Consider the following 7,736-nt stretch of genomic DNA (forward strand, 5'->3'; position numbering starts at 1 on the left):
CCTCCCAGGAGCTGGCTTCATCCCTCTGGCTCTAGCGTGCAGGCAGCATTAATCCAAGTGAGCAGAAGGGGAAACTGAGGCCTGCGGCAGAGGCCAAACTGGGGGCGTGGGGGTGGCCCAGGGCACTCTATAGAGCCTATAGTATATAGACCATCCTCCTCCCTGGTGGGGGGAGAGGGGACTGGAGCAGGACAGAGACCGGACTGGCCTCTGGGCTGCAAGGACAGTGGAAGGTGAGATTTTGGCTGGGCCGATGTCCAGGCTGTGGCACTGCGGGAGGGGGTCAATGTCGCCAGTATAGGAAGGGCTTAAATTGACCTAATTTTTCTTCCTTGCCTTCAAATCGAAAACAAATGCCCCGGGTTGGTTAGGGCAGGAGGAGGAAGACACAGCACCCAGACATCACAGGTTCAGTCTCGGCCCCTGGGGAGGGGTGAGGAAGGGGCGGACTCCTTGGGGCAGAATTGAATTTTGGCTGGAAAGACTGCTTTGTCGGTGCCCGAGAGAAGGGAGAGGGTTGAGAGGGACAAGCAAAGGATTTGAAGGACCTGTGTGCAGAGGGACCCTGACAGCCTGCCTAGCGGGGCCAGGGTAGCAGGATGGGGGTGGGGGGGGGCGGGGGGCAGGCGGCCCGGCTGGGAACAGCTGTCTTCGAGGTCAGCACCCATCAGAGGCCCTTCCCACTCTGGGCTTTGACCCCATCCCCGGAGCTCAGGGAGCTGGACTCTCATAATCAGAGCTGCTGTTCTCTCGAGACCGTGACGGTGACCGCTGTGGAGGCGATGGCTGCCTGGCACTCGGTACACCGAGTGGAAGGCTTTTCAAGAGCTCTGCTCTGAGGTGCCAGCTGCTGGTGCCGTTCCTGACCCGGCCGACTAGGTGGGGGGCCTGGGCTCGGGTCCTGGCCCTCTGTATGTTCCCTCAGAAGCTTGGTGGCCCGTGAAGCCCTCTGGAGCTTTTCGTATGCTACCCCCCAAAACTTAGTGGTCCCAGTTAATTTAATACATGTTAGTCCTCATGACGTCTCCAGGATGTTAGGCGAATGATGAATGACTATGTACCTTAAAGGAAAGGAATGAGCGGAGGCTGGGCATGAATGAGGGTATTTGGGGGCATAGGGTGAAACACCTGTCTAGCCCTGTCAGATCATGACTGTCTCCTTTACCAGCTTGCAAGGCCTATGGAGAGGGCACGAGGCAAGGGGAGGGTGGGATGAACCTCACAGAAATGTAGCAGATGGACTGGGGGAGGCAGGAAACTGACCTCTGACAGCCTCAACCCTTCTGAGGGCAGGGCTGCCATCTTGAAGGTGCCTTTCCATTTGTTGTTCTGCATATTCTCTCTACATTTATATATATATACTAGAGGCCCGATGCACGAAATTTGTGCATGGGTAGGGTCCCTAGGCCTGGCCAGTGATTGGGGGGCCCCCACTGGCACCTGCCTTCGCCGGCCTGGCACCACTTGCTGGCCAGCCCTAATGCCTTCCCCTCAATTGCCGCCGCTGGTTGCCTCCCTCTGCGGGGTGACCAGAGGGGCGATTGGGAGGCCCCTTGCTGGCACCCACCTTGGCTGGCCTGGGGCCTGCGGGCTGGGGGCAGCTCCTGCATTGAGCATCTGCCCCCTGGTGGTCAGTGTGTGTCATAGCAACTGGTTGTTCTGTTCGGTTGATTTGCATATTAGGCTTAAATGCTGAGCTAAGGAGCTCAGTTTATCCTGCAGCAGAGGGGAGAGTGCTCAGCGCTGTGCTGTAAGACCACTCTGGCTGCAGAGTGAAGGACTGACAGGAAGAAGAGTGGAGAGGAGGGAGACGTGGGAGAAAATACTGTGTTCGGATGGCTCTGAACTGCGCAGGGCTCGTAAGATAGGCAAAGGGAAGAGACAGATGGGAGAGAGGCTGAGAAGAGAGATGCAGATTGACAGGGTGCAGCATAAACTCACAATTATTATTTTTTTTACACCAAGCAATCTACATGGTTGCTTTTTCACTAAATTTTTAAAATATATTTTTATTGATTTCGGAGAGGAAGGGAGGATAGAGAGATAGAAACATCAATGATGAGAGAGAATCATTGATTGGCTGCCTCCTGCACACCCCCTACTGGGGACCAAGCCCACATGTGCCCTTGACCAGAATCCAACCTGGGACCCTTCAGTCCACAGGCTGATGCTCTATCCATTGTGCCAAACCAGCAAGGGCACAACCTCACAATTTAATTAGCTTCCTGGTTTGCCAGGGGATTACAGGGGAATTAACAGACCTCAGAGCCTAGGGACCATGCTGGGAGGTGAAGGGAAGTTAATGAGAGAGACAACAACATGCCCCAGGGAGAAATGAGAGCAGAGGAGGAGTCAGCCAAGCAAAGATGCTGGCAGGAGAAGCAGATGTCAGGGCGCGGAGTCTCTGCCTTCCTTGGAGATTTCAGACCTCCAGGGGAGAAAATGGTCAGAGCTCCCAGCCTGATGGGCTGGGTTCCAATTCCCCTGAGTACTGGGAGGGGAAAGCTGGGAGTGGCTTCCAGGATCAAGGTCCCAACTCTCCCTTGGCCTTTTCCCAGAGGGGAACTGAACACCGCCCCTCGTCCCCCTTTCTGCAGATGGGGAGGTTGAGGCCAGGGATGGGAAGTGACCTGCTCATGACCAGATGTGGCAAACTGCATTTTCCAAAGACAGCAAGGGCAGCATCTCTTCCCACTTCTTACACTGTGACCTTAGGAGAATTTCGGTTCAGTCATAAAAGGTGATACTGTGTCTCTTTCTGGAAACTCTCCCACTTGGAACCCAGCCACCATACTTGAGAAAGCCCAGGCCACCTGGGAAGTATAGAGGTTGTGGCCAACAGCCCCAGTCAGGACCAGCTATTTAACTGGCAAGATCCAGTGTAGAACGAAAATGCAGGCCTCTTATTCAAAAATTAAGAATTTAAGTGGTGATGACAACAGGGCATTAAACCTAAGTGTGGGGCCTGGTGCAGCTGCACAAGTTATACCCCAAGAACTGTCCCTGATCCCAGCTGAGGTTCCAGCACCAATTGCTCATAATACGGGTGAGGAAGCCTTCAAGATGGCTCGGGGCACAGCCACTGTCTGATTGCAACTGTACAAGGGACCATGAAGAGGAATCACATAGCTGAGCCCAGTGGCCTCCAGACTCGTACTGAGAAAAATCAACTGATGATTTGTAAAAACTTCCTGAGGAAGAACTTGGAACTATAGCATATATTCCAGAAGTCACAAAAATGATGGATATGTATTTTATTATACAGCTTAAAAGGAAAACAGCGCCCTGACAGTGTGGTTCAGTTGGTTGGGTGTCAGTCCATGCACTGAAAGGTTTCTGGTTCAATTCCTGGTCAGGGCACATACCCAAGCTGTGGGCTGGATCCCTGTAGGGAGTGTGCAGGAGGCAGCCAATTGATGGTTTGCTCTCACATTGATGTTTCTCTCTTTGCCTCTCTAAAAATCTCTTAAAAAAGAAAAAAGGAAAACATGGCAGAAATAAAATAAAAAGACAAACTACAAACTGGAAAACATTTGTAACTCATATCACAAAATTTCTTTAATATACAAAGAGCTCTAAGAAAGACAATCCAGTAGAAAAATGGGTAAAGGATATAAACAATAAAAAGGTATTAGAATAAGAAAGTTACATTAAGATGCCATTATTTTTTTACCCCTCAGGTTGTCAAAGAGCAATAAAATGTATAACACAATCTGTTGGTAAGGAGGTGGAAAAACTGACCCTCACACATTGTTAGTGGTCACAACTGGACCATATCTACCAAATTTAAATGTGTATACCCTTTTACTCAGTAATTCCACTTCTCAGACAGCTCTTCTTCAGATACACGCCAACACATTTGAAATAAGTTACTCATTCACTGAAGCATTGTTTATAATAGCAGACCACTGGAAATGATCTATAGGTCCAGCAATCGAGGGCCCATTAAATAAATTCTGGCACATATCTACAGAATACTGTGCATCCTTTACAAAAGAATGAGGAGTCATTTTGAATAATGATATGAAATAAGCTCTAAGATTTACTGATCAGTGAAAAACAAGATGTACAGCATGCTACCCTTCGTGTAAAAAAAGAAAAAGAAAGCATGCATTTGCCCTTATGTGCATAGAATACATCTCAGAGGATCTACCAGAAACTGTTAACAGCAGGTGCCTCCTGGGAAAAGAAATGGTTATGGGGGAGAGACACACTTTTCGCTGTTTCACCCTTTTGTACCTAAAATAAAAATGGGTGGGAGAACCACATCTTTTTAAGCAGCTGCTCCATTCCTATTGGCTTCTATTCAACCTGCGGCCGGTTGAAAGCCCTCAGCCTTTTCCCGTATGCATCACTGTCAAGCCAAACTTCCTTCCTCCTATGCTTACGCAGCTGGTTAAAAAGAAAAACCTAAATGCAGGTCTTCATACATTTTGGGGGGACAAAGGGAAGCTCAAGAAATGACCAAAGGAGGCCATTTTTATTCTTTTCAAAGAAACAATAAATTTGTGAGAAATTGACAAGACAAAAGAAACTAGGTTTGGGTGCTTAATTAGTGAAGAATCTGAGAATTTGAGCTTAGGTAGTAAATTAGTAAAGAAGTAACAAGGTTTTTTTTTTTTTTTTTTTAAAGTTAGTTTTTTTTTTTTTGTTTTATTTTTTAACATATTTTATTGATTTTTTTACAGAGAGGAAAGGAGAGAGAGAGAGAGTTAGAAACATCGATGAGAGAGGAACACCGATCAGCTGCCTCCTGCACATCTCCCACTGGGGATGTGCCCGCAACCCAAGTACATGCCCTTGACCGGAATCGAACCTGGGACCCTTCAGTCCGCAGGCCAACGCTCTATCCACTGAGCCAAACCGGTTTCGGCAACAAGGTTTGTTTATACTGTCTTCGGTTACTTAACAACAGGAATACATTCTGAGAAATGTGTCCTTAAGAGATTTTGTCATTGTACAAACATCATAAAATGTTACACAAACCTAGATGGTATGAATGGCTATTGCTAGGCTACAAACCTGTACAGCATGTTGCTGTACTGGATACTGTAGGCAATTGTAACACAATGGTATCTGCTTTTTCACTTCTTTTAAATTCACCCTGTTGGTTTCAGCCACTGTTTCAAGACGCTTTAGAATCTTGATTCAGACAAATATTAGCGTTTGCTCTCAGCAAGTGGTGCCATCTGCAGACATGGTGAGTGTGGCAGGCACTGGTCAGTACTGAGCTGACCAAGTGCAGAGCCTGCAGAGCCCTGAAGCATGGAACTTAAGACTTGTCACCAGATTTGCATCACCTGGACAACCAGCTGGGGGAGAGGTATGAATCCAGCTGATGGTTCGATCTCTGAGATCAGTTTTCCCAGTTGTCTCCTCAATCGGAGGCATTCAATGTGCAACTGGAAACAAGTTACACTATGGTCGAGGACTTTTCCTAGTGGCCTTCCAAATAAATAATAATTGATTGTGGTTGGTATTATTTACTGTGTCTGTTCTTAGTGAAGGTACCGATTATTTTTCTAGGTGTTCTCAAACTCTGTTTAATATTGTATTCTAGAATAAATTTGGGGGGATTTACCTCAAATGTGCCCACCTAGAGTTTCCAGAATCTATTTTTTCCTGTCTTCTGAATATCAGGACATCTGCAGCCATCCTGCACTCTGCTCCCTTTCCTTTCATCAGCTACACAGGCAAGGGTTCTCAGATGTTACCTGCAAAGGTATTTCGGCATCTTGGGATTTGCATCTCATTTTAAATGGCTAGGTGCCTAGGTTTTTTTCTTCCCATCTCTTTTATTTGGGGTTTCAATTTTCTCTAAACCTTGTATTGCTTTACTCATTCCAGTTCAGAAATGCTTTTCCTCAGGGGACGATGAAGAAATCTGTTTCCAACAAAGGCCAGCCTGACACCTCATCTGAGGGGTCCTTTCCTGTTTATTCCTTAGTCTGAATATAACCGACATTTTCACTTTCTACATCCTTCCCAAGTCTCAGTGTATCAGGGACTTCACGGTTCATCTCCATCCCTGCCTTTTAATTCTCGAGCCTGTCAGGCATTCTCTGCAGAGCCACATTGGTTTCTTTGGCGCTCCCTCTGTCCCAGGTCTTTCTGCTAGTGGGCTGTCCCCACTGCCTATTGTAGAGCTTCCTGTCTCTCCTGTGCCACATCCCCACTTCAAGTCTCTAAGTGTGGGATTCTAATTTTTCTCTGAATTTTTAAAATTAACCCAGCCAGTGTTGCTCAGTGGTTGAGCATCGACCTATGAACCAGGTGGTCATGGTTTGATTCCCGGCCCGGGTTGCGGGCTCGATCCCCAGTAGGAGGCAGCTGATTGATGACTGTCTCTCATCATTGATATTTCTCTCTCTCTCTCCCCCTCCCTTCCTATCTCTGAGATCAATAAAAACATATTTAAGGAATTTTGTTTTTCAAATTATTTCCTAGGAAGTTTTATTCATCCATCTATTCCATGCCCCACATGCCCTCTTTCTTGATTTGACTTTCTCCTGTGGTTCCTGTTACACCCACCGCACCAGTGGGCAATTCTTGCCTATGGTCACAGGAAGGTTGTGGCAGCAGCTCCATGGTAGTTTTTCTTCCCACTGAGAGAGGACCCTGTCCCTGATGCATGTGAAGGATTTGTCGCTCAGCAGGTAGCTGTGGGGACTCTGGTGGCCAGCCCAGGGCCATCCTGCCCTCAGAGCACGGCTGGGCGGTTGAAGGTGAGCTCCCACAGGGACACAGCTTCCAAGAGTTCATCTTTCAGTCTCACCAAAGGCTCCGTGTCTGCCCTGTGTCCCCCGCGCCCGCCCCCCCTCCCCCTTGTGCTGCGGCACAAAGCATGCAGGCTTTCCTGTCAAACACCCAGGTGTGTCTGAATTCTTGCTCTGCCCCTTACTAACAAGTTGTTTGATGAGCCATGCTGCTCCAGCTCAAAGTATAAGGTTCCAGTGGGGCTGACCCTGGATCCTGACCCCTTCAGCTGGGCCTGAGACTCAGGTCTGGCCAGTCGAGTACTCCAGAGTACTGAATGGCTTGCAGATGGACCTGTATTTGAGGCCAGAGTCCTCCAGGAGCTTCCCTAAGAGAGATTAGCTTGTTCTCTGGAATAACAAGCCCTAAGAAGCCAACACGCCATTTGGCATGTTGCTGCCACATGGAATGAGCCTGCCCGAGGGAAACTAGGCAGAGGTAGGCAGACCCATGGGATGAAGATGGGAGTCCTGATGCCTTTGCTTGAACCAGTGGATTAACCACTGGCCATTTCTGCTACTTGAGCCAATAAATTCTTTTTTTTTTTAGGCCAGTTTGTTGGGTTTCTGACCATGCAACCATAATATACAATGTTGACCCTTTTATTGTTATAAAATCACGAGTTCCTGTTCAAGTTTCAACTCCTTAAATCTGTTCCCCTATTTTAATGCAGAAAAACAGTAGAACTCAATACATGTGCACAGCATATTAGGAATTCCCCAGGCTTGCAGGCCTGGGTCTGAATCCTGGCTTTGTCATTCACCAGCCTTGGGCAAATCTATCAGTAAAGTAGGGGTGATACTGCTTACCAGTAAATGGCTGTTTTATGGTTGGAACTAATGAACATATGGGCAGGACATGTAGTAGGCCATCAACAAATGCCCTTTCATTAGGTGGTTAGTAGATTTGCTATTTCAATAGCTTTTACTCTGCACAGTTGTCTATACATGATGAATCCATTTCGTTTTCCCCACTCTTTC

Source organism: Myotis davidii, unplaced genomic scaffold (assembly GCF_000327345.1).
Source record: "Myotis davidii unplaced genomic scaffold, ASM32734v1 scaffold265, whole genome shotgun sequence".
Lineage (NCBI taxonomy): Eukaryota > Metazoa > Chordata > Mammalia > Chiroptera > Vespertilionidae > Myotis > Myotis davidii.